Genomic DNA, 24,900 nt, shown 5'->3' on the forward strand with positions numbered 1-24,900 from the left:
TTTGAAAACCATAGGTCTAGAGTAAATTTCATATGGACCATAGATTTTGTACAATGTTACATAACAAACTAGATGATGCAGAAAGAGACCTGTCTGCCAAGTTATTCCTGTCCATAGTGCTAAGGATAAATCCCAGGTGCCAGCATGGTCACTTGCACAATTCCACTCCTTATCCACAACAGTTTGTCTTCCTCATTTGATTTGAATCCTGCTGGATAGATGAGTCAGCAAGATACCCTATTTAGTTCATCCCAGCACCTCTCTTCCCATATCTAATCACAAAAAGTTTTGTAATAGTCTAAATAGCTACCAGTACTAACATGGCTGTTGCCTGTACATCCATCTTCCTAGTTCTCAGCTGCCATCTAGAAAGGCCTTCTGCTACCATCAACCTGCTACGCTAGCCCACTTGGCACAGGAGTAAATAGCCTACCACTGACTGATGGACCACAGGCCTTACATATGGGCTCCCCTCCCAAAATAGAAGTGCTTGTGGTCAGAACCACCTGAAGAGACAGCATACTGAATGGCTTGCTGGCCTCCAAGTTTGCTCCAAGAGCGCCACCAATGAAGGGATGCTCAGTTTGGTGTTCACTTGGACATTGTGTCACAGTTTCTGAAAGCGCTGGCCCCATTCTGAACACAGGGTCCCCTAGTACTGCCTCATGTTGAATCTCGCTATTTGCACTATTAAACGATCAAAGGCATGCGGTCAAGCATCTACAGAATGTCTCATGAGAGGTCTTGATTGAGTAGATGTGAATCGGTTATTTACACTTTCGGATAATAGAAGGACTAGGGGGCAATTCCATGAAGTTAGCAAGTAGCACAATTAAGACTAATCGGAGAAAATTCTTTCACTCAATGCACAATTGAGCTCTGGAATTTGTTGCCAGAGATGTGGTTAGTGCAGTTAGTGTAGCTGGGTTCAAAAAAGGTTTGGATAAGTTCTTGGAGGAGAAGTCAATTAACTGCTATTAATCAAGTTTGCTTAGGGAATAGTCTCTGCTATTAATTGCATCAGTAGCATGGGATCTTCTTGGTGTTTGGGTACTTGCCAGGTTCTTGTGACCTGATTTAGCCTCTGTTGGAAACAAGATGCTGGGCTTGATGGACCCTTGGTCTGACCCAGCATGGCAATTTCTTATGTTCTTATGAAACCACCTCTCTTGTATACTGCACTGATGATAGGATATTGGTTATTCTTCCTGAGGGAAGAAACACTTTAGCTTCCTTGAACTGAAACAGATTTCATTAAAATCTATTCACAAGAAGGGACTGAGACTGGAATCTTGGATTTGGCACTATGAATCCTAACCATTGGATCACTACCCTCAATAACAGTCAGGCTAGAGAAAAAGGACAACCCAATAAGCAATCATTCAGGTAAGAAAAACCATCAATACCATAGCACTTTAGATGTCCACCACCATAGCAAGGCACTTGATGAAAGCTATTGGTGCTAAAGATAGCCAAAGGAGGGCACTATTTACTGAAGATGGTGCTGGCCTACCACAAATCTGAGCAAATGTCTGTGATACCAATGTATGACAATATGAGTATGCACCACTAGTAGGTCCAGAGAAGAGAGCCAGTCCTCTTGCTGCAGCAAGGGCAAGATTCTGCCATGACAATTTTGAATTTCTCGGAGGACCAGAATGAGCCACAGTGCCCTTCTCTTTTTGGGGATCAGAAAATATCTTGAATAGATCCCGCTGCTTCTTTCCACAACTGGGACTTCCTATATTGCCCTCATCTCGAGCAGAGATGAAATCTCTTGCAAAAGGGCCCTTTGCTGACTTCTTGTGAGCAGGGTCTAGATGAGTGGGCAATCTGAAGCAAGGTGGAGGAAGTGAAGCCTGTAATCCTCAACGACATCCTATAGGACCAGAGTCAGGTATGATTTAGGACGACTGCAATGCAGAGACAGAAAAGATGACTTTTCGTAGGATCCTTGGCCTGAGTTGGTTCATAGGTGCCAACACTATCCTCTGTAGGGGGATCAAAATGTCTGTTTTTACTGGGACACTAGATCTGGCTGTTTTGTCCATCTTCTTGTCTCAGTTTTAGTTACTGTTGGGACAGCACACACCCCTGTGGTAGGTACCTCCTCTTTAGATAGTCTACATACATTCAATCACACAGATTGTCATCTGCAGTATGGAGTAATGATGTTTTATCAGATCCCCATCTCTTATCTTGAGAGTTACTTCCCATGAAAAGGACCTTGGAGATTTTATGGACAACATATTGAAATCCTCAGCTCAGTGCACAGAGACAATCAAAAATGCAAATAGAAAGTTAGGAATGATCAGAAAAGGAATGGAGAACAAAAAACATAAAACATCAAATTGCCTCTATATCAAGCAATTGCACCATGTGTACCGTTCTGGTCTCCCCATCTCAAGAAAGGCACAGTAGAACTAGAAAAAGTGAAGAGTGTGGCATCAAAAACTGATAAAGGGGATGAAACATCTCTCCTATGATATATAGCTACACAGGCTACGGCTCTTCAGCTTGGAAAAGAGGCAGCTTAGAGGGGACATAAGAGGTTTATAATATCATGAATGGGGTAAAACAGGTAAATAAAAGGATAGTTCTTTATCTTTTCAAATACTAAAACAAAATGGACACTCCATGAAACTAACAACCAGCAGATTCAAAACAGATTGTAGAAAGTACTTTTTCACTTAGCGTACTATCAAGCTGTAGAATCTTTTGCCAGAGAATGTGGTCAAGGGCACTAGCAAAACAGTGTTTAAGAAAAGTCTGGACAAGTTCCTAGAAGAAAAGTCCATAACACGTTATTAGCCAGGTAAACTTATGAAAGCTATTGGTACACATGGAAGTGAGTAACAGGCATTAGATATACTTTAAAGGATCTGCCAGGTACTTGCAACCTGGTTTGACCACTGAGACAGGATGCTGGTCTGACTTAGCATGATAATTCTTATGCTCTCTGTTTTGGAAGAGGTCTTCCCCAGGATGACTCAAGTAATCACTCATGCACTTCCTCCAGGGGCTGAAAGCCTGTAGCCAGTCCATTTTTCTGGCTCCAATGGACAGGGCAAAATCAATGGATGAAATATCAAAATTGTCTTATGCTGATCTGATAAGATGTATGCCACTCATCTCAGTCTGTGAGGAAGTTTTTATTCATCCTGCTTGTTTTCTGTGAATCCTTGCAGCTTCCTCAAGAGTGAATGCAGGTACTGCACCATGAGAAGCCAGTAACACAGAAATGTGGCTAAACAGCATCTGGTAAAAATATCGGGTCCACAGGTCCTTGCTTGGGGGAATTGAAACATGCTGTAGATCTCTAAGGCAGATTCTACTACTACAGGGTGTAACTGTGGTTTTTCAAAACTCCACAGTAGTATATACCTCACACTTGACATCCACCTTCTGACTCACTGGAGTAGTGGAGTTTGTTAGATCTACATTTGCAGGTTCTTGAGTATTTGCAGGTCCTTGAGTATTTGATGGAGCAGAACAACTGAAATTTGCATGGGAACATTAAGGTATCTCAGAAACACTACCATAAAGGCTCTGGATTCCAGTTTCTTTTGTACTTCTGTAGAGAAAGCCTGGGACTCTTCTTGCCGAATGTCTGGAAGAAGAAATCTTCTAGAGGTGAAGTGTTCCTAAATGGCAGAGCTGTATCTAAGTTCAAGGGAGTCCATGATGTTCAGGCTACCCTGGAGCTCCAAGGAGTGCTCAGACTCCAATTCATGCAGGGGGAGATGCCTTTGAGAATCTTTCTGCTCTGAGGCAGACTTACGATGGTAGTATTTGGAGAATCCATGCTCTGGGGCTGAATGGACTTTTAACTGTAGTTAGGGGCTTTGCTCCAGAATAGAGAGTGTGTGATAACTGCTGAAGTAAGAGCTACAAGATCTTCAAACTTCTGTAAAAGACCAGGCCAAAAATGAACTTTGGGACCTGAAAGTGACTTCAGTCTTCAGCCCTTTAAAAAACAGTTGTGAAGTCCGAAGTCCTCTCCATTGTAGGAAACTGAGATTTAGAGAACTTGGTGACTACTCTGCTACAAATGGCACAAAAGAGATAGTCAATAGCAGTAATAACACTTTTAAAAAAATATTAAAAATCCATTTAAAATATTTTGAAATTTGAATACCGGCTTCCTTTTCACATATCAGGCAAGTAATCTAATGTAAGTATCTCAGTAATCTGCATTTTAATTCCACTTCTATCCTAAGTTCTTCTGCCAAAATGAAGATCAATATTAGTGAGGGTTAAAATTAAACAATGTACACTGTATATCAAAAACAGAAAAGAATTGTGGTGTACTTTTTTGTGTGTAAAATGAAAAGATTACTAAGACTTTAAATCATGTACAAACTGGAGCTATGTAATAAGATGTCCAATATATTAGTGTGTGCTGAATTTTGTGCACTACTTCTCATTTTGCTACTAGTATTTCTGTGCAAATAAGCCTGATTGCAAAATAGCATAGTTTTTCTACGGAACTATTTCCAAAACTAACTATACCGTACTAAGGTATGGTCAATTTTATTGCCAAAACAGATTTGAGAGGCTGTTTTCACATGTAGTTTAGCTATGCATTCATAGCCAATGAGCTACTTTGCATAATTTAGCAACAGTCAATCAATCTATCTTAATTTAAATAAAATGTAGCTATAATGAAATCATATCTGAAAAAGTTATTTGCAAAGCAAATAGTTAAGTTATGCACACTAAAGGGCAAATAGCATGCATTATGTGACAGCATGCACTATTAGCCTGTTAAGTATGAGAATCAGCCTTTGCATCAGCCTTTGCTCAATTTTAGCCGCTTAGTACATTGACCTCAGTTTGCTAAACTATAATTGATCTACAGACATGCATTCAGTAGAGACAGGATAGAAAACCCTCTGCCAGAAATACTTGAGACTTCTGAAAAGAAACTAATTTAGTTACTTAGCAAATCAGGATTTAAAAACTATTCTTATATTGGTCCCAAAAAGATGCAATGAAATGAAAGTTTGAGTGAGTTAGTCTGACCAAGTCATCTGAAGCAAGTCAAATCAACTTTGATCTACATCACCATGTACGTAGTTTTCATATATTTAAAATCAATGCAATTTTGGTAGAAATACATTATATAATACAATTAAAAAGATTTTTTTGTATTACAGTTTAAAAACATTAGATCAGGAAATATTATGTTTTAACCTTATAAAATCATACTAAAAAACATTTTCTTGAGAGCGTTTACTTGTTTCATATGTGCAATAACCCTTTATAGATTCCAAAGACGTTGAGATTTACAAATGCATACACTTAGCCACCAGCCATCATGCCAGATGCTATTGATTACAGATAATAAAGTGTGTCTGAATATTTGATTTAGATTTTTTCTTGAGGGGTAAGCACATTTGTAAAAACTCCCTCTCATTCAGTCATTCCTTCTTCATATTACATACCTTCCTTTGACAGACCATCGTCAGGATCTCTGGAAAAAATGTGTCTAAATAAAACTAACACCAGGAGGGAAATCATGCACTGTCAACTCTACATTATATAATAAAAGTTATAATTAGCAATGGAATTCAAAAGCCAAAAATTCAAGTCTAAAAAACTCTTACTAGATATATATTACTGCCCCATTCACTGATGTTTTCATCAAAAGCAGGGAGAATAAAGCACAAGATGAAGAATCTGTTTGTACTCAGCAACTGCTTTGAAGGTTAAACAGATTTTTTGTACATACCCCAAAGAGAATTGGTCAGGATGTCATACAACAGACATACACATGGATCTCAAATATCTATTTTTCGCAACTTTAAGCATGTGTAAGTAGTATTTTAAGAAAGGAGATAGGAAAAAAAATGTAAAAATATAGCAGGGAGCAGAATACAAAATAAATTGGGGCATCGTTTACCTGACTTGGAAAACTGCTTTTAGAAAGCATTTTTATTTTATTTCTGATTTCCTTCTCCCCAATCTAGCATTCCACTCATTATCCTTATTTACTCTATTGGTCAGACATTCTTCCATCTCCATATCAGTCAATCTGTTCCCTTCTTACCCCCTTGATTCAAATTATTGTATGACATCTCAGTGCTTGACCCATATATAGTGCCATATATTTTCTTTCACTCACTCTTTACACTTGGTGCATTCTCTTCCCTCATCATGCAGTCCTAGCTGTAACTGCCTCAATTACCTGTTTTGGGGCCTGATTTATAAAATGTTACCTACCTCTTTTTATGCCCAAGGGGAAACTCTTTTAAATTAAACAATCAATGGGCTTTACTTTAGGTTTAATATTTGAATTCATAACCAGATATTATTTTAACATTTCCTTTCATCTTTTATCTATGCCCACTAAATGTAGTATAATGAATAATTACTGTTCTGCAACTGTACAATGATAAATTTTAGCTACTTGTACTGTTTGTATATTAACACTTATTGGTTGAGTGCTCTAACACAATTGTACTGGTACATGGTTGCAAAATCTTGTTCCAAATCACACAATCCTGTTTGTTTCAAACATGGTTTAAAAAGGCCAAAGTATGTCATTGTAATAAAGCTTTATGAACATCTATGTAAAGCAAAATTAACACTATTGATGCTGCATTGCATACTCACTTCCCTCTCAGTTGTAATCTGTCTAGAATAGATGGTACTTGTCCACCAATATTGCATGTACACACAAAGAACACCTATTATTCAACAAAATATTCAGAACACACATTTGTCTATTTTCCACTACCATAAAACGAGTTCAATTTCTGTTAGCACCATATGTACAAATGGTGCATATACTCTATGTGTCAGTTATGCACAATACTGCACAGCGCCTGTAAAACATACATTTTCTTATTTCTCCCATAAGGAGTCATTAAAATTTATACAAAGAAAAAATCCTTGCTCTGTAAAGCGTATAACTGCATCTATATGAGTTATGAGTTTTCCCCCCATTCAAAGTAATCGTCCAAAATATATTCTTTTGGAGAAGAATGCCCCAGATTAAACTCGGATATATCAGTCTCAGTTGTATCCTTTTTCAAAGAGGCCAAATTCACTGTTAGTAGTTTAGATCAGAATGCAGATGAGTACCTCTCAAAGGACACAGAGGAACACTGGAATATCCAGAAGGTAGTTTACTGAAATCTAGAACCCAAGGACGTAAGAAAGCTCACAGCAATGCCATGTCTCCTGAAGTACCAGCTGGTGGCACTACACACAGGAAGTAAAATGGTGAACAATTTAGGCTAGTCATATAGAAAAGTAAAAAAGCGAATCTTGGTTCATTTATTCTGAGATTTATCAATTAATTCTATTCACCAAAGATATATTTCAGTTTGCAAACTACTCTTACTGTTTCAAAAAAAAAAACAAAAAACCCTCAACTAAACAATTTCACACTGCAAGTAAAACATTTGATTTGAGCAGCACATTCGACATTTAAAAAAAACCCAAAAAAAAAACAAAACACAATTAGAATCATCTCCAGAATTCTGAAAGAAAAAAACTTAGGAGGAACATTAATAGGCCTTAGAGATTAAGCAAATAAAAAGGAATTTGTTATCTTACCTGATATGAGCTTGACATTATGTGTAATGAACTTCCTTTTCTGTACACACCAGACACTTGACTCATTTTCATAACTATGAGAAACTAGCACGTTTTGGGTCAGCCATCTTGAAACTGACCTTATTTTGTTTATACAGAGAGAGCACACTAAGTTGACTAGAGTATGACCTATTGTACTCTGTCAGCAGTCCACGTCTGTTGCCATGTGAGCTTAGTGCATCTTCCATTTGCTACCGAAAGAGTAAGCATACACATCAAAGAGTAGCACGATACGACTACCAAAACAAGCACACCACAGCCTCCAAGTGACTGCTACAACTGAAAAATGCCTAGAATCAAAACTCTTTGTGCTGCTCTCTGTGCTAACTATTAGTACTGCAGCAACTGTGTGCAGTGAAATACCTCCCACATACCATGCACAGTAGTAGCAAGGGGCATAAAATCTATTACAGCATAGCAGCAGTCATCAAATAAAACGCAGAAAGCTTTTACTCCTAACTTAGTTGCAATATTTTTTAAACCCCTATCGGGGAGTCAGTGTATATCATTCTTTTTCCAGCAGTCCAAGTTTTTTATATTATAGAAACCAGATTCTTTGCAAATTCCAAGCAGCAGAAAATCCAGGACACATGTTATCAGCTGCCAGAGACAAGACAGACTGCAGTTCCAGCTAGCTGGCGCCAGTGAAAATTTACATAAAAGGGATCTACATTTATGACCAAACTGTAACAGGATATTTGCCAATTAAGCCCTTCTCTATTTGAGCAGACTCCTGGTTCTAGATGTACTGTCTAGTTACTACTAACACACAAACATCTGGTTCTCAGACACTACATTCATGTTACTGGTTAGCTTAATTTAATTTGTCACAGTAAAAGATTTCAGGTGTGATTTAATAAGGTTCTCTTTCACTCCTCCTTCATGCAATTTCAAATGGACTCATTTAGCATATAAAGAACCATCAGAAACACTCTGCATTAATAAATAAAATATTCAATGTCAATTTAGCAGTACTTCTGTTGGAAAACCCCAGTAGCGAAAAAGAAGCACAGACTACTCTGGTAAAACTACCTGGTAGCAATTTCAAAATACGCCATATCCTACTGGAATTCACTACTGACTAGTAGAGATCAAGTCACAATGGCCTCACTAGTAAAGTGAATTTTTCTCTCTCTCTCTCATCAGCACACACTGCTGGAAGCAATTCTTTTACACCACAAATTGTTTTATTTTCACATAAACTGTATTACACTTTGGATGCATCACATCAGTGTGGCTAAATAATAAAGTGGATAGATTTGTGCATAATTGAGTGAATTTTAAAAGCCTGGTGTGCACCAAATCCGGGAAATATCCAAATATGTTGGATCTGCACACACAGAGCAGATTTTAACAGGCGCCCGAGTACATGAATATCTCTCGCTTGGGCATGGTCTGGGTGGAGCATGGGCGTTACTAGTTTCAACTTCAAATTTGCACGGAAATACTTATGTACACAGGCGCGCACTGGGGTCCCCTGCCACATAAATTTACTTCTGCTATGGATAGCGTGTAAGGAATAAAAAGATCTAGGCATGTCAGCAGGGTCTTAAAGGTCAGGGCTATCAGGGGAAAGGGAGGCTATTAACCTAGAGGGGTTTGGAAGTCCTATCCCTTGCCTGGGGGAACTGGGGGAACTGGGAAAACTGGTAATTGCGTTGGCGCATGAGTCTATTAAAATCCCCCCCACCCCACTAGTGCAGTAGAAGAAACATTTGCATGAATAGACACGTCCACTTAAAACTGTGCACACTGTCAGCTGATTTTATAATATGCGCATGTTATAAAATGGCTGCGTCCCTGCACGCGAGCTTGCAGATGCGTGCACAAGTGCACCCGCATGCCTATTTAAAAGTTACCATCCCTCTGTCAAAAAGTTTGCTCGCCAGTCACATTTAAGCCTAGAGAGTACCTTGAAACAAGAAGCACAAGAGACTGAATTAATGCTTAGCTTGGAAAGGAACGATGTCATTGGCTGTAAAATGGGCAGCATTTGTTCACCTCTTGCCGATACAAGTGAAGTATTTGTTTCAAAGTCATTTGTAAGTGAGACACATTATGAAACAAAAGTTTCTGAATGAGACATATCTGCCATGAACTTTAAATGAAAATGCATATATCCAGCTAATTCTTGACTTCTCAATTGTTTTGTCTCTGTTGTGGAAAACAATTTAAATTGACAGCTATCACAAAAGAGTCAAATATGGAGTTAAGAAACAGTAACGGATGGAGTAGAAATGAGAGGAAAATATCTGTTAAAATGGCTCAACCACAAAAGGTATGAGTAGAGGGATCATTAATGATGGAAAATATTTAATTGTTAGCCATACAAAATGAATGTCCCATTTCAAAAAACAGTGTACTGAGAGCACAACATACTATTATCATCAACAGATATGCAGCCAACAGGAATAACTGTTGACATTTTCAGAGCTCCAGATGGGCAAAAAAATATTGGACCACCTGTTTCTTTTAAGGTATCTTTCTCAGGACACTTTCTACAACCTTTTCTCTCTTATTTCAAGACAAATTCAAAAGTAAAAGCACCCTTTGCCTTTTAGTCAGAGAAACATTATGTCATATCTGAACATTCCTCCAATTTTGAATACAGAGTAATTTAAGTTATAGATGAGCTGATAAGAACATTATTTTAAATTGTCAAGCACGTTTACTAACTTTTTTCCATTAATGCAGATTTAAAGATACACAATTAACTAACAGAAGAAAAGGAATTAATTAATACTAGTCCATGTGCATGTAAACAAAAGCTCATAAAAATTTTCCCTTGGAAAAAATTAACAACCTCATTCTGACCAGATCTTTTTGCTAGATTCTCACTCATTAATTAGCACTAGAAATACTTTGCACAGTAATGCATGACTAGACAATAGAGGACAATTCCTTTGTCATTTGCAATGACTCACAAGGAAAAAATCACAGCCACACCTCCAACTTTTCAGTTTACCCTCCCTCTTGTTTGGTTTAGCAGGGCTGGCTGGCAGACACAAGAAAACAATACTGCCAAGACACAGACTAGGCTCCCACATAATCACGCAGCAGCAGCAGCAGCAGCAGCAGCATATAGAAGGTTGTTTTGCCATGCTGCATAGCTGTACTGTATTTAAAAAAAACAACTCATTACAAAACAAATTACTGAACATTCCTGTTTTCAGGTCACTGCAGAGTTCTAGTAACAGAGTGTTAGAGTCCATCCTGTTCCACTCCTGGAAATCCATGCCACAGAATTCGAGCAGCCTCAGAGCTCTAATCCAGCCGTTTCATTACGAGGCACCACCCTGCTTCCAGAACATTCTGAACAAACAAACCTCAGGGGGCACACCCTGCTTTTTTTCTTTTAATTTCTGTTTTAGTTAGTGACTTTAGTTAAGTGCTGGATTAGCTAGTCATCAGCACATATCATATAGCTGAAACGAAATACGAAGAAAGTAGAGAAGGAAGAAAATATAGTGAAATCTTAAATTTAGATTGCAGGAAGAAATACAGAGAGTAAAGCAGAACAGTTAAAGGATATAGTTAATGAAAAACAGAAGTGAAATTTGAAACATCTTATATATAAAAAAAAAAACTGGTCGCTTTATTATTTGTATAACCTCTTGAAAAATAAGCCATCTTTTCTGGGAAAATATCATATTGCCTATGTATCAAGATAAAGAGCCCAATGTTGTTAGTGAATGGTAATAGTGAGGGTGGTAGCAGAAATTGTTTTTATGTGCATACATGGGTTTTTGAAAATTGCTAGTTTTACATGCATAACTCCTTTGAAGATTCACTCCATGGGGCTGACTTGTCAAATGATTTTAGACACGTAAATAAGCTACGATATATGCTACTTTTATGCACGCAATTCCTTTGAAAATTCACTCCGCCTACCTTACACCAGTTTTCAAAGGAAAAGTATGCATGGAATTGTCTTCAAAATTTATATGGGCTGTTACAAGTTTAACCCCCCCCCCCCCCCCCCTTACTGCCACCCTTTCCTCATCCAATGTAGTGTACACAACATTGCTGCTAGGGTCTGTATATTGCCATTAATATATTCCAAAGAAATAAGGCTATGAAAAAGGTAAATACTTTATGATTACAGATTAGTATGAGCTATTGGAAATGCTGAAATGTATAACAATGTTTAACATTACTAAAATTTGTTTTTAAATCGCAGAAAAGTAACCCACAGTGCCAACAGTGTTACTGATTAATAAATGGTTTTCTTTCACAGTTTACAAGAAAGTATTAGAAAACCAACAAACTCAGCTCACAGTGTTTGCTGTTTATAATTGAAAATAAAAATAGTTTTCTATAAAAGAACTGGTGTTGGCTTCTCAATATGTAAAAATATTGGAGGAGAAGGAATGGGGCAGGAGGAGAAGGAAATGTCTACTCAAAAAGAAAACATTCCACTGCACGTGAAAATGTGTTTTCAATTTCTGGGTATCCAGATATTAGGATAACAATTTGACTTCTGACCACACAAACATGGATTTGCCTGGGTTACTACCCCAGGCACAAAGGAATTTGGCTTGGGGTAGTGAATACACTCCAAATACGCCAACTACAATTTTAAACAGAAACACAGAAACGTGATAGCATAAAAAGACCATATCTAGGCTGGACATCCATACCAACTCCTCAGCTCCACAGTCCCTACCCACTCCCTCAGCAATTCCTGGTGCTTATCCTATGCTTTTTGAATTCAGATACTGTCCTTGTCTCCACCATATCCACTACATCCATAACACTATCTGTAAAATATTTCCTTAGATTACGCCTTATTCACCCTTATCCCATTACCCCTTCTTTCTGCTGAATCACCATTTTGTGTAAACTGCAGACCCCACAACATTAGACTTGTACATTAATTTAAGTAAACCTTAAAATAAGAGAGAGTCAATAAATAAGATGAATTTTAAACACAGCACAGAGCAGTTTAAATTAATCTTATTTACCGATTCTCCCTTATATATGTAAATAAAACACAATGTCACAAAAATCTATCACTATGCTGTTGCCTGATACTATGTCAATAGCTCTCACCCACTGCTTTGTTATACAATTTTGATCCATATGTTAGTCACAAAGGATCACCTCCAAGCCACTCCTCTTGTTTGCAGGACAATAACTCATCACATCAAAATACATGGAACTATCCAAGTTTAATTCAGAATCTCAGGGATTTCAATGAGAGAACTCCATGTAGAAGCCCTACAGATGTCAGTAAGAGGCACCAAACGGAGATGCACTACTGATGTTGCCATGGCCCTTATAGAGTGCACATTCACGTGCTCCTGTAGTGCAAAGCCTGCATGCTGGTAGCAGAAGGAAATACAATCCACCAGCCAGGAGAATAGAGTCTGCCCACTGGAACTCCCAGTTTGGTTTTATCAAAGGAGATAAATAGCTGGGTGGACTTTCTATGGGCTACAGTGCGCTCCAAATAAAAGGCTAGCACATGTTTGCAGTCCAAGGAATGCAGGGCTCGCTCACCTGGATGTGAGTGGGCTTTTGGAAAGAAAGTAGGTAGTATAGTGGATTGATTTAAGTGAAACTCAGATACTAACTTTGGTAAAAAATTTAGGATGAGTACGAAGCACCACACAATCATAGAGAAATTTTGTGTAAGTTGGGTATGTTACCAGCACCTGTAGCTCACTGACCCTGTGAGCTGACATTATAGCTAGGAGAAAGAGCACTTTCCAAGTGAGATAACGCAGCTCTCAGGAGTATAGAGGCTCAAACGGAGATTTCATGAGTTGTGCTAATACCATATTGAGGTCCCAGGCAGGGGCCGGAGGACGCAGTGGGGGCTTTAGATGTAGTAAGCCTCTCATGAAGCGCGCTACGAGGGGTTGTGTCAATATCGAGACATCCCCTATGCCCTTGTGGTAAGTGGCTATGGCACTGACATGGACTCTGATGGAGGAAGTTTGTAAACCAGACGCCGATAGGTACCAGGGGTAGTCTAGGAACTTCGTTGTGGGGCAGGTAAAGGGATCTATTTCCTTTGATGTGCACCATAAGGAAAACCTTTTCCATTTGGAACGATAAGATTTCCTAGTAGAAGGCTTCCGTGAAGCTAAGAGGACTTGGGATACAGTGTCCGAGAGGTTTAGAGATTGTAGAATCAACCTTTCAACATCCTTGCTGTCAGGGACAGGGCTTGGAGGTTCGGATGATGCAGTTGTCCATTGTTCTGCGTTATTAGAGACAGATCTGCTCCCAGGTGAATTTGTTGGACTGAGAGGTTGCAAAGGATGGGAAATCACACCTGACGTGGCCAGTAAGGGACTATGAGAATCATTAAGCCCTTGTCTTGTCATAACTTCACGAGAGTCTTGCTGATGAGTGGAAGTGGAGGGTAAGTATACTGGAGACCCTTTGACCATGAGAGGGCGAAAGCATCCCTTGGGGGTGTCCTGTAACTGCAATGTAGTGAGCAGAAGTTTTCCACTTTGCGGTTGTGAATTGACGCAAAGAGATCTGTGTGTGGATAGCCTCACTGTTGGAAAATTTTCTCTGCTACCGTGGGATTTAGGGACCATTCGTGAGGATGAAAGGTCTGACTCAGTTTGTCCGCAATCACATTGCCAGGTAGGTTGCTCTCATGAACATGGAGTGAGAGTCCAGGGCCATATCTGTGCTACTTCCTGACATAGCAGGTACGAGCCCGTTCCACCCTGTTTGTTGATGTACGACATCACTACCTGGTTGTCTGTTTGGACTAGGATTGTCTTTTTGGTTAGGCAATCCCGAAAGGCCATTAGGGCTTACCTTATTGTCCTGAGCTCCAGAAAATTTATCTGCTGTTGTGATTCTGCTGCAGACCAGGTTCCCAGAGTTTGCAGGTTGTTGACATGGGCTCCTCAACTGAGGTTGGAAGCATCTGTTGTCAGTGTTATTTGAGGTTCTGGAGATTGAAAAGGTAGTCCACTGAGAAGATTGGACTCCTGAATCCACCAAGCTAGCGAGAGACGAAGCTACCTGGTGACGTGGAGAATGCTGGACATTGGATGGTGGGCCTGAGACCACTGGGACTTTAGAGTCTATTGTGTTACTCTCATGACTAGACGAGCCACTGGAGTAACATGAACAGAGGATGCCATGTGACCCAACAAGGTTAGAAAATGACGAGCCGTTGTGAATCGACGAGTCTGTACTAGTTTCGCAAGGGTTGCAAGAGTGTGTGCGCGATCCCTTGGGAGAAAGGCTTTTGCCTGTATGGTGTTTAAATCTGCTCCAATATAGGAGAGGATCTGTGATGAGTCAGATTGGATTTCGGATAGTTTATGAGAAATCCCAATGACAGTAGTAGCTGTAGGGTTAGATGAAGGGAGTTTAGAACTGCCTTTTCGGATGGAGCCCTTAGTAACCAATCATCTAAATAGGGGTAGATGTGGATGCTCTGTCGTCTTAGGTACGCTGCTACTACTGCCAGGCATTTCGTAAAGACTCAAGGTGCTGATGCTAGGTCGAACGGTAGCACCCGATACTGGAAGTGACGGTGTCAGACTAGGAAATGGAGGTATATTCGGTGAGACGGGGTTATCTATATGCGTCTTGTAGGTCTAGAGAGCAAAGCCAATATCCATTTTGGAGAAGTGGGAGCCTAAGGTTACCATTCTGAACTTTTCCTTTTGCAGATGTTTGTTTAAGGCACAAAGATACAAGACTGGTCAAATGCCTCCTAATTTTTTTGGTATTAGGAAAGAGAGAATAGAACCCTTTTCCCCACTGTAGAGTGGGAACTGGTTCTATAGCATTGGATCAGAGAAGGGTTGTTAGTTCCTCCTCCTGAAGTGGCGAGTGGTCAGTTAACACCCATCCCGGACGAGAGGAGGGGGGGAGGGGGAGTCTGATGTATTAAAAAGAAGTTGAGATGGTAACCTTGAGCCACTACAGAGAGGACCCATTGATCTGTAGTGATTGTGAGCCATGTATTGGTGAAATGGCACAAGCAGCCACCCACTGGCAGAGATGGTAGAGGTGGAAGTTGACATTTGCTCTCTAGTAGGAAATCAAAACCCCGAAGCAGGGCCAGGTGCAGAGCTGGCTGGGCTTTTTGCGGTTTGGCTTGACCTTTCTGGTATGGCCTGGTTGGGCAAGTGTGAGATGGGGAAGGATAATACATACGAGCTTTTTAAGTTGTCCTTTTGGCTTCTCTTCTGAACAACCATTTAGAAGTAGAGGGAAAATCAGAGGGTACAGCAGAGAGCTGGCTCAATGTCTCATGGTGGTCCTTGAGTTGTGCGATGGTCTCCTGTATTTTATCCCCGAATAAATTATCACCTATACAGGGTAGGTCTGCCAACCTCTCCTGAACTTCTGGCCGTAAATCTGATGACTTTAGCCATGCCCATCTCCTGGCACTTATTCCTGCTGCAGACACTCTAGAAGTGGTGTCAAAGATGTCATACGCAGCTCGGACCTCGTGCTTCCCAGCATCAAGGCCTTTCTTGAGGATGGAGTTTAGCTGTCCCTGAAATTCCTCTGGAAGGGACTCAGCAAAGTCTTGCAGCAGCTTAAAGAGGTTGCTTGTGTACTGCGTCATATATAGCTGGTAGGTTACTATACGCAAAATTTGCATGGAGCCATGGAATACTCTACGTCCCAAGGCGTCAAGAAATTTGTTCTTTCCCAGGAGGTGTAGAAGAATGGGGCTGAGGTCTTCTTACCTTCTTCTGAGCAGACTCCACTACTACTGAATGGTGAGACAGCTGGGTTTTTTGGAACCCAAGAGCTGATTGAACCAAGTAGGTGGCGTCTGTTTTCCAGTTCACTGGTGGTACGGTGCCTGGATGCTCCCAGGTACATTGTAGAAGCTCAAGAAGGACTTCATGAACTGGTATAGACAATCTCCTTGGGGGCATCCACAAATTGGAGGACTTCAAGCATCTTGTGCCTGGAGTCTTCTTCTGTTTGTAGCTTAAAAGGAATGGTTTATGACATTTCCTTTATAAATCTGATGAAGGACAGATCCTCTGGAGGGGAGCATCTTCGTTCATCAGGAGGAGATGGCTCCGAGGGGATGTCATCAGTATCCTGAGAGTCCAAGGTATCATCACTCCAGGGTTGGTATGGTTGATCACCAGCCCCTGGTGGGCCTCCCGATGGAAGGAAGAGGCAGATTCCCATTGGATCGGGTCATAGCACCGATGGTATCGCAGGAGGCACCGATAAAGGTTGATGAGGTACCGAAGACGGGGGAGGCACCGATGGAATCTGCGACTTCGGTGGACATTTCGGTGGAAAAATCCCCGATGGCCCTGGAACCGGGTCTGGCATCGATGATTCCTCATCCTCCGATGACAGGGGAATCGGTGTCAATGTCTGTGGACAGATTGGCGTTTTCGGAAGCACCGGAAGTGCGCCGATGAGCGTATCCAGCCTGTCCAGTAATGGAGCCAGCACCATGGGCATCTGATCCGTGTCTGACATCGGTATCGGAGCCGGTGCCAATGGAGGCGGAAGTCCTTGAAGTGCTTGGATAACTGCCTCTTGAACCATCCGGTTCAATTCCTCGCGGAAAGCTGGTGTTTGAAAGACCAGTTCCGGAATTGAAGGCTGCACTGGCATCGCCGGAGGGTCCACCGGTGAGAGTGGAGTCTCTGTTCCTGGCACCACTGAAAGTGGGGGAACATCTCAGTGTCCTGGGTATGGAGGAGGATGGGTGCTCCTCTGCGCTGGCCACTCTCTTCAGTGGCTCTGTCAATGCCGACGTCGAGGCTTTGCCTGGAGCAGCGGACGGAGCCTTCCGATGTCTATGTCTGTGTTTCTCCCTGTGCTCAGCCCGGTCTTTCTCCGGCACCGAGGACGAAGAGGTAGACGTCTTCAAGAGGGATCTAGCCGACTGAGAACCACTAGTGTCCGGCCGGTGCCGAGGAATTGAAGGTGATGGCGCTGATGACGTCGAGGTTTTCAGCAGAGTAGGCTGCTTAGTATGGAACAGAAGCTCCATTTTCTCTAAGTGGGCCCGGCGGCCCTTAAGGGTCATTAGGGCACAGTTGGCATACGTTGCGACGTCATGGGTAGCCCCCAAGCATAGGACACATACCTGATGCGGGTCCGTGATGGACATTGTCCTTGGACAATCGGGCACCTTCGAAAACCCGTCACCATACTTGTTAGAGAAAAATTTAACCACAGTGCGGTAGGTGGCAGTCAGTTCTTGAAGGGGAATAGTCGGCAACCGACCACAAAAACGAGTAAAGTGTATATCAACAGTCGATAGGGGGACCCCAGATGGGGTGAAATTTGTCAAAAAAAAATGTTTAAGTTCCGAGAGGAAATTCCTGTCAGGAATATGTATAAGAGCTCCTCAACCCGCGTGGCTACTGCCGCGTGGAAAAAAAAGAGACTGAGGGGGGACCCCTGCTGGATGCAGGGTTGGTGGCATGCTGGGCATGCTCAGTGTGCCAAGTCAAAGTTCTACAAATTTTGACAAAAGTGTTCCATGATAGACTCCATCCTGATGTCACCCATATGTGAGGACTACCATCCTGCTTGTCCTGGGAGAAAGATAACATTAGACAGAGTTCCGCTTTATATGCAGAAACAGATCTTCAACTGTCAGTGATAGAAGAGACATGCTACTGATGAAAGGTACAGTCAAAGTCAGTTAGCAAGATACAGCAGTAGGAGGAGAAAAATAGTTGATAGATAAGGATGCACACCAAGCTAGAAGTTATTAGTAACCTACTAAAGCATATTAATGTTAAAATCAAACCGCCTAACTTGTTCCTAACAATCAGGATTAACTTGCACACTTAGTTTATTATTTTAAATTGTTACCGTACTATGATGGCACATGATTAATTTGTAATCTATACCACCCATATTTCTCTTTATCGTGCCCTTCTGTAAACTGTTGTGATGGTTATTTAACTTAACGACTGTATAGAAAAGTTTTTAAATAAATAAATAAAACTCAGAGGAAAAAAAAAGCAGCAAGAATTTAAATGTAATCAGATGCAAATTTTATAGAGGATAACTGGTAGTTAAGTGGGAAACAAAGCTTGCAAAAATCAGAAAGACAGGCCAAAACAAAGTAAGAAATACCCACATTCCTTGGCAAGTCAGAAAAATGAAGGAGAGTAGAATCAACAGAAACAAATCCAATATGTGGGAGAGGAGAATAAAGACTTGCTGAAAATAAAAATAGATGACATCTGTTTTAGATACAATCAAATGAGCGACAACATCCAGGCTCATACGGAAGAAGTCAAGTGAGAAGAGAAGATGATTATGAAGAAAATGAAAGATTTGCGTCAGCTATGAAACAGTGATATGAGACTCAAGGGACAAGATGAGGGATCCCAAGTTAAGAAGTTAAATAGAAGAGATTAAGGGCAGATCGAATGAATATTTTATTTTTATTTATAGGGTTTATATACCGGAGGTTCCTGTATAAAATACATATCACCCCGGTTTACAAGAAACAAGAACTATCGCTTCATTTAGCGGTTTACATTGAACATTGAATAGAGAGGTAAAACATTGAATAGAGAGGTAAAACTATTCATAAAAAAATAAAGCTTGATAAAACTGTGCAAGAAACAAAACGCACTGTGGAATCCTTTTGGGTAGAAATTCCACGTATGATGGGTAACAGAATTGTGAACATAATAAGGGAAAATTTCAGTTATCCCAATATTCACTGGGTCAATGTCTCATTTGGACATGCTAAAGAAGTTAAGTTTCTAGATGCCATAAACGACTGCTTCATGGAGTGGCTGATCTTAGAAAAGACAAGAGGGGCAGCTACTTTAGATCTGTACTCCGTGAACACATGACCTGGTGCAAGCTGTTAAATCACAAGAGGCTTGTAATAAATTAAAAGAGGACCTTGCAAAACTGGGAGACTGGGCATGCAAATTGCAAATGAAATTTAATGTACACAAGTGCAAAGTGATACACTTGAAAATGTTTGAGTAATCCAAATTATAGCTAGCTACACAATGCAAGATTCCACATTAGGAGCCACCATTCAGAAAAAGGATCTGGGCATCATTGTTGATAATATACTGAAATCTTCTGCTCAGTGTGCAACAGCAGCCAAGAAAGAAAATAGAATGCTAGGGATTATTAGGAAAGGAATGGAGAATAAAACAGAGAATATCATAATGCCTCTGTATCGCTCCATGGTGTGAGCTCATCTTGAGTAGTGTGTGCAGTTCTGGTCACCACATCTCAAAAAAAGATATAGCAGAATTAGAAAAGGTACAGAGAAGGGCAACTAAAATGATAAAAGGGGATGGAATGAATCATCTATAAAGAAAAGCTGAAGAGGTTAGGACTCTTCAGTTTGGAGAAAAAACAGCTGAGGGGAAATATGATAGAAGTCTATAAAATAACATAATGAGTGGAGTTGTTTACTTTTTTGAAAGAGTACAAAGACTAGGGGACACACAATTAAGTTACTAGGTGATACATTTAATTAGGTACCAACGTTCCACAAGTGGAACATTTTTTTAAATGATTTTAAATTACTCCAAACCTAAAGAAAATCAATTTTTCAACCATTTAGCTTGAGAGTATAGAACTTGAACAGTCTAAATCCAAAAATGTGATGTTCCTAGATGAATACTCTTAAAGATATGAATATGCAAAGTAGGTAAAAAACTGAAGTTTTGACATAGTTTGACCTTTTCACCTTTTGGTATGATACTGAGTGTAAATAAAGGACTTGTGTGATATATTCAAGTTCCCAAGGGTTTTCTGATCATGTTGGCATAAATCTTTCTTTTGTAGGTAAGATACAACTTGATCAGCACCAATTTATGTTTGCATGTTCCACATGTGGAACGTTGGTATCTCTGTGGTCCAAAATATACACATTTTTGAAAAATGAATAAAAATGCAAAAAACGGTTCACGAATATTAAAAAAAAATGGTAAATTACATATAATCCCATGCTCTCTCTCATGCATACACATACACACAGACTTCTCATTCTCATGCTCTCTCTCAAGCACATACACAGGCTTCACTCCCATGTTCTCTCTCTCTCTCTCTCTCTCAAACATACATACACACAGGCTTATCACTCCCATACACTATATGAGGAATCTTACTCTCTCCTGGGCCTCCATCTCAGGATGCAAGGATTGAGCACAAAAGGCTTGCGTCGGTCGTCCTCTTCTCGGGCCGCGCGAGACTAGCTCCGCGACGGCGTCCTCTTCTCGGGCCGCGCGAGACTAGCTCCGCGACAGCGTCCTCTTCTCGGGCCCCGCGAGACTAGCTCCGCGACGGCGTCCTCTTCTCGGGCCCCGCGAGACTAGCTCCGCGACGGCGTCCTCTTCTCGGGCCGTGCAAGACTAGCTCCGCGACGGCGTCCTCTTCTCGGGCCGCGCGAGCGAGACTAGCTCCGCGATGGTCTTGCTCATTTCCTAATTTGGAATACAATGAAAACTAGGAAGTACTTGACTGTTGAAGAAGCAGTTGAACAAGTTTTGGGCGATTCTGAAGCTACAAAAGCTGATATTGTGATTTTACCACCATCAGATAATTTAGAAGACTCAGATATCGAAGATATCAATGATGAAGACCTAGCACCAGAAGTACCAGCAGATGTGTGTGGTGAAGTGGAAGTTGCAGTTGAGTCACGTGATGAGGAAGTGGATGAGGATGACAAATTGCTATCAACCTATTGTCAAGAATCACAAGATACCAAAGGAAAACAAAAACCAGAGAAGCCAAAGCCAAGATGGATCAAGACAGATGATTTCAAGACCACAATGAAAGAGCATGCCCCAACAAAGTTGGCTGATATTCGTCCAGATCTTCTTCAAAAGACACCATTTGAACTTTTCATAGAAATTATGGGTGAAGATTATTTAGAAGAATTAGCATACATGACAAATATATATGCCAGGCAGAAATTGGCAAGTGTTGACACAAATGCTGACGAAATCACTCGTTTCTTCGGAATCCTCTTGCTCAGTGGCTATCACCATGTTCCAAAAGAAAAGCATTACTGGTCTACAGCAGAAGATTTGAGCAACCAAATTGTGCCGAAAACCATGTCAAGAAAACGCTTTGAGGACCTGAAAATCTATTTTCATATTGTTGACAATTTGCAACTACCACCTGGAAAAGCTGCAAAAGTTGAGCCATTTTATACCCATTTATCTGCTCAGCTTTTGAAGATTGGAGGTGTTTTTAGTGAAAGCCTGAGCATTGATGAATCAATGGTACCATATTATGGTCATCATAGCTGCAAAATGTTCCTTCGAGGCAAACCAATTCGATTTGGATACAAAATATGGATGATGTGCAGTCCAGATGGTTTTCCATTTTCAATACAGATTTATACAGGTGCCAAATATCAGTCAGAAGAATCAGGCACTGATAAAGCTGAAAAAGTTCCACTTGGTACAAGAGTAATTTCGGATTTGATTTCAGTCATTCAAGAGCCAAGAAATCATTGCCTTTTCTTTGATAATTTCTTCACATCACACAACTTGATGGTGGAACTGAAAGAAAAGGGATTTTGAGCAATTGGCACTATCAGAGAAATCAGAACTGGGAAATGTCCCCTAATGGCACCTAAAGAACTGCGCAAGAAAGATCGTGGGGAATTTGATTATCGTGGTGATGGAGACATCATCTGTGTCCGCTGGAATGACAGCAGTGTGGTCACAGTCATGTCCAACTGGATGAAGCCATTTCCACTTCAAAATGCCAGCCGCTATTCTCTCAAAGAAAAGAAAAAAGTTCTAATAAAGCAACCAAAAATAATTGGTGCTTACAATCAAGGCATGGGTGGTGTTGATCTACTTGACCGGCTTTTAGCAGCTTACCGCCCAACACTTCGCTCCAAAAAGTGGTGGTGGAATTTATTTTCAAATGGCTTGAACATGGCTGTTGTGGCAGCTTGGAAAATTCACTGCCATCTGTTTGGAAAAGAAGCAATGAGCCACTTGGACTTCCTACGAGAAGTATCTACCGTAGCAATGAAATGTGGCCTTTCAAGCTACCGCATCCGGAAAGGAGGTCCTACAGCATCCATAAGTGCTGATGTAAAGGCATCACAGCCTCACTTCTTGTCCTCAACTTCCCAAGGCCGATGTGCTGTCTGCTCCAAAAATACAAAAAAGTGGTGTGACTTTTGTGGTAAACGTTTACATGCAAAATGTTTTCCAGATTATCATGCTTGATTTTTTTGACTAATTTTCATTCTTATGTATGATATCAGCTGTAGTATTGCAGTATGTTACAAGAATTACCTAAAATAAAGAATTTTTGAAAAAGTAAATTTTGACTCCTGTTGATCCCAACGTTCCACTAGTGGACATGCGTTTTTCTCAAAAACCCATAGTCAGATTTCCTTGAAAAATTTTTTATACCATATTTGGGTCTAGTTAAGTAAGATATGTAAAAAGGGGCATCAGGAAATAAGTCCTTCAATGAGCGGGATCTAAAAGGCTAAAACTAAGAAAATATTTTTTTTTTACTCAACTCAATTAAGCTCTGGAATTCCTTGCCAGAGGATGTGGTGAAAGCTGTTAGTGTATTTAAAAAAGGTATGGACAAGTTTCTGGAGAAAAGTCCATAAACCATTGTTAAAGTGGATTTACAGAAATCTACTGCTTATCCCAGGGATAAGAAGCATGAAATCTAACCTTCAGTATCATACCAGGTACTTGTAACCTGGATTGGCCACTATTGGAAACAGGATATTGAGGACCTTTGGTCTGACCCAGTATAGCAAATCTTATGTACTTATATACTTGGTATTTTCAATCAATTCCTATGGCTCATGCAAACTTTTAACCTTTACAACTGCTGCTTAGATAAAAACAATCTTGGAAGCCCAAATAAAATATATTCTATGCATTAAAGGCTGAAGGAAAGCCAAGTGACTGCCAGCATGGTTACATAGGAACATAAGATATGCCATACTGGGTCAGACCAAGGGTCCATTAAACCAATATCCTGTTTTCAACAGTGGCCAACCCAAGCCAAAGGTACGTGGCAAGTTCCCAAACATTAAATTTCCTTACCAACCTCAAATTAATACACTTTCTCTATGCAGACGACATCCAGATCCTGATCCCCATCAAAGAATCATACTCAAAAACCCTCGAATACTGGGAATCTTGTCACCTAGAAATCAAAAGCCTCCTCAATAGCCTAAATCTGGTACTAAACTCCTCCAAAACTGAAGTATTACTCATAACTCCTGATAACAATCTCACCGCTTGTCCTCCAACCAACCTACAAACCACTCATGTGAGGGATCTAGGTGTACTAATCGACAACAAACTGAACTTCAAAGCCCACATCAATAAAACTACCAAAGACTGCTTCTATAAACTGCAAGTTTTAAAAAGGATAAGACCACTCTTCCATGCCAAAGACTTCAGAACCATCCTCCAAGCCCTCATTTTCTCTAAATTAGACTACTGCAACTCTACTTTACTTGGCCTCCCTTCCTCATATACAAAACCGCTCCAAATGGTTCAAAACTCAGCAGCCCGTCTACTAACAAACTCCAGGAAAAGAGACCACATCTCCCCAGTCCTAAAAGACCTCCACTGGTTACCAATTCATTTCAGAGTCATTTACAAAGCCATCACCTTGATATACAAAATCATTCACCAACATACCATAATCGACCTACAAATTCCTCTCCGTTTACACAAATCCACAAGACCGACCAGAGAAGCCTCCTTGTTCCACCCACCAAAACCACTAATCACAGCACCTTAAGAGACCGAGCCCTTTCCACAGCAGGCCCACAGTTATGGAACTCCATCCCCCCAGATCTCAGAAATGAGCCATGCCTCCTAACCTTTAGGAAAAGACTCAAGACATGGCTGTTCAGGCAAGCCTTCCCGAACTCCACCTAACACGCACCACCAATAAATTCTCTACACAGAAGCTGTATATATTGGACTCCATATATATATATTGTACACTTGTATATAATTAACCTCCTCTATCTCTCTTTATTTCCTCCTACCCCAGTTCATCAGCCCCTGTTAATTGTAACTGCATCTCTTCATCACGTTTATTTATGTTCTTGGTTGTATTCTTCGCACCCCTGTTTTTTATGTAAACCGACATGATGTGAACGAGTTCATGAATGCCGGTATAAAAAAAACCTTAATTAAATAAATAAATAAATAAATGAATAAATAGATCCCATTCTACTAATGCCGGGAACAAGCAGTTTATGGACTTCTCCTACAGGATTTATCAAACTTTTTTTAAACCCAGCTACATCAACTGCCTTAAACTCTGGAATTCATTGCCAGAGAATGTGGTTAACTGTGCAAT

At 40.5% G+C, this 24,900-nt stretch overlaps 1 protein-coding gene and 1 pseudogene across 3 annotated transcripts in view; one reads left to right on the forward strand and one right to left on the reverse strand.

Moving 5' to 3' along the window:
• The window catches only part of ATF7IP (activating transcription factor 7 interacting protein), a 331,366-nt gene that overhangs the window by 245,144 nt on the left and 61,322 nt on the right, over positions 1-24,900 (reverse strand). The window contains exon 1 of one of the 3 annotated variants that reach the window (XM_029590343.1): positions 7,567-7,859. The exons of the other annotated variants lie outside the window; for them this stretch is intronic. The gene's annotated coding sequence lies outside the window, so the exon portion shown is untranslated. Of the gene's footprint in view, positions 1-7,566; positions 7,860-24,900 lie in introns of those variants that run through there. 3 annotated transcript variants of the gene reach the window in all.
• LOC115083322 lies at positions 21,021-22,775 on the forward strand (annotated as a pseudogene).

This window comes from Rhinatrema bivittatum, chromosome 2 (genome assembly GCF_901001135.1).
Source record: "Rhinatrema bivittatum chromosome 2, aRhiBiv1.1, whole genome shotgun sequence".
In the NCBI taxonomy this organism is placed as follows: Eukaryota; Metazoa; Chordata; class Amphibia; order Gymnophiona; family Rhinatrematidae; genus Rhinatrema; species Rhinatrema bivittatum.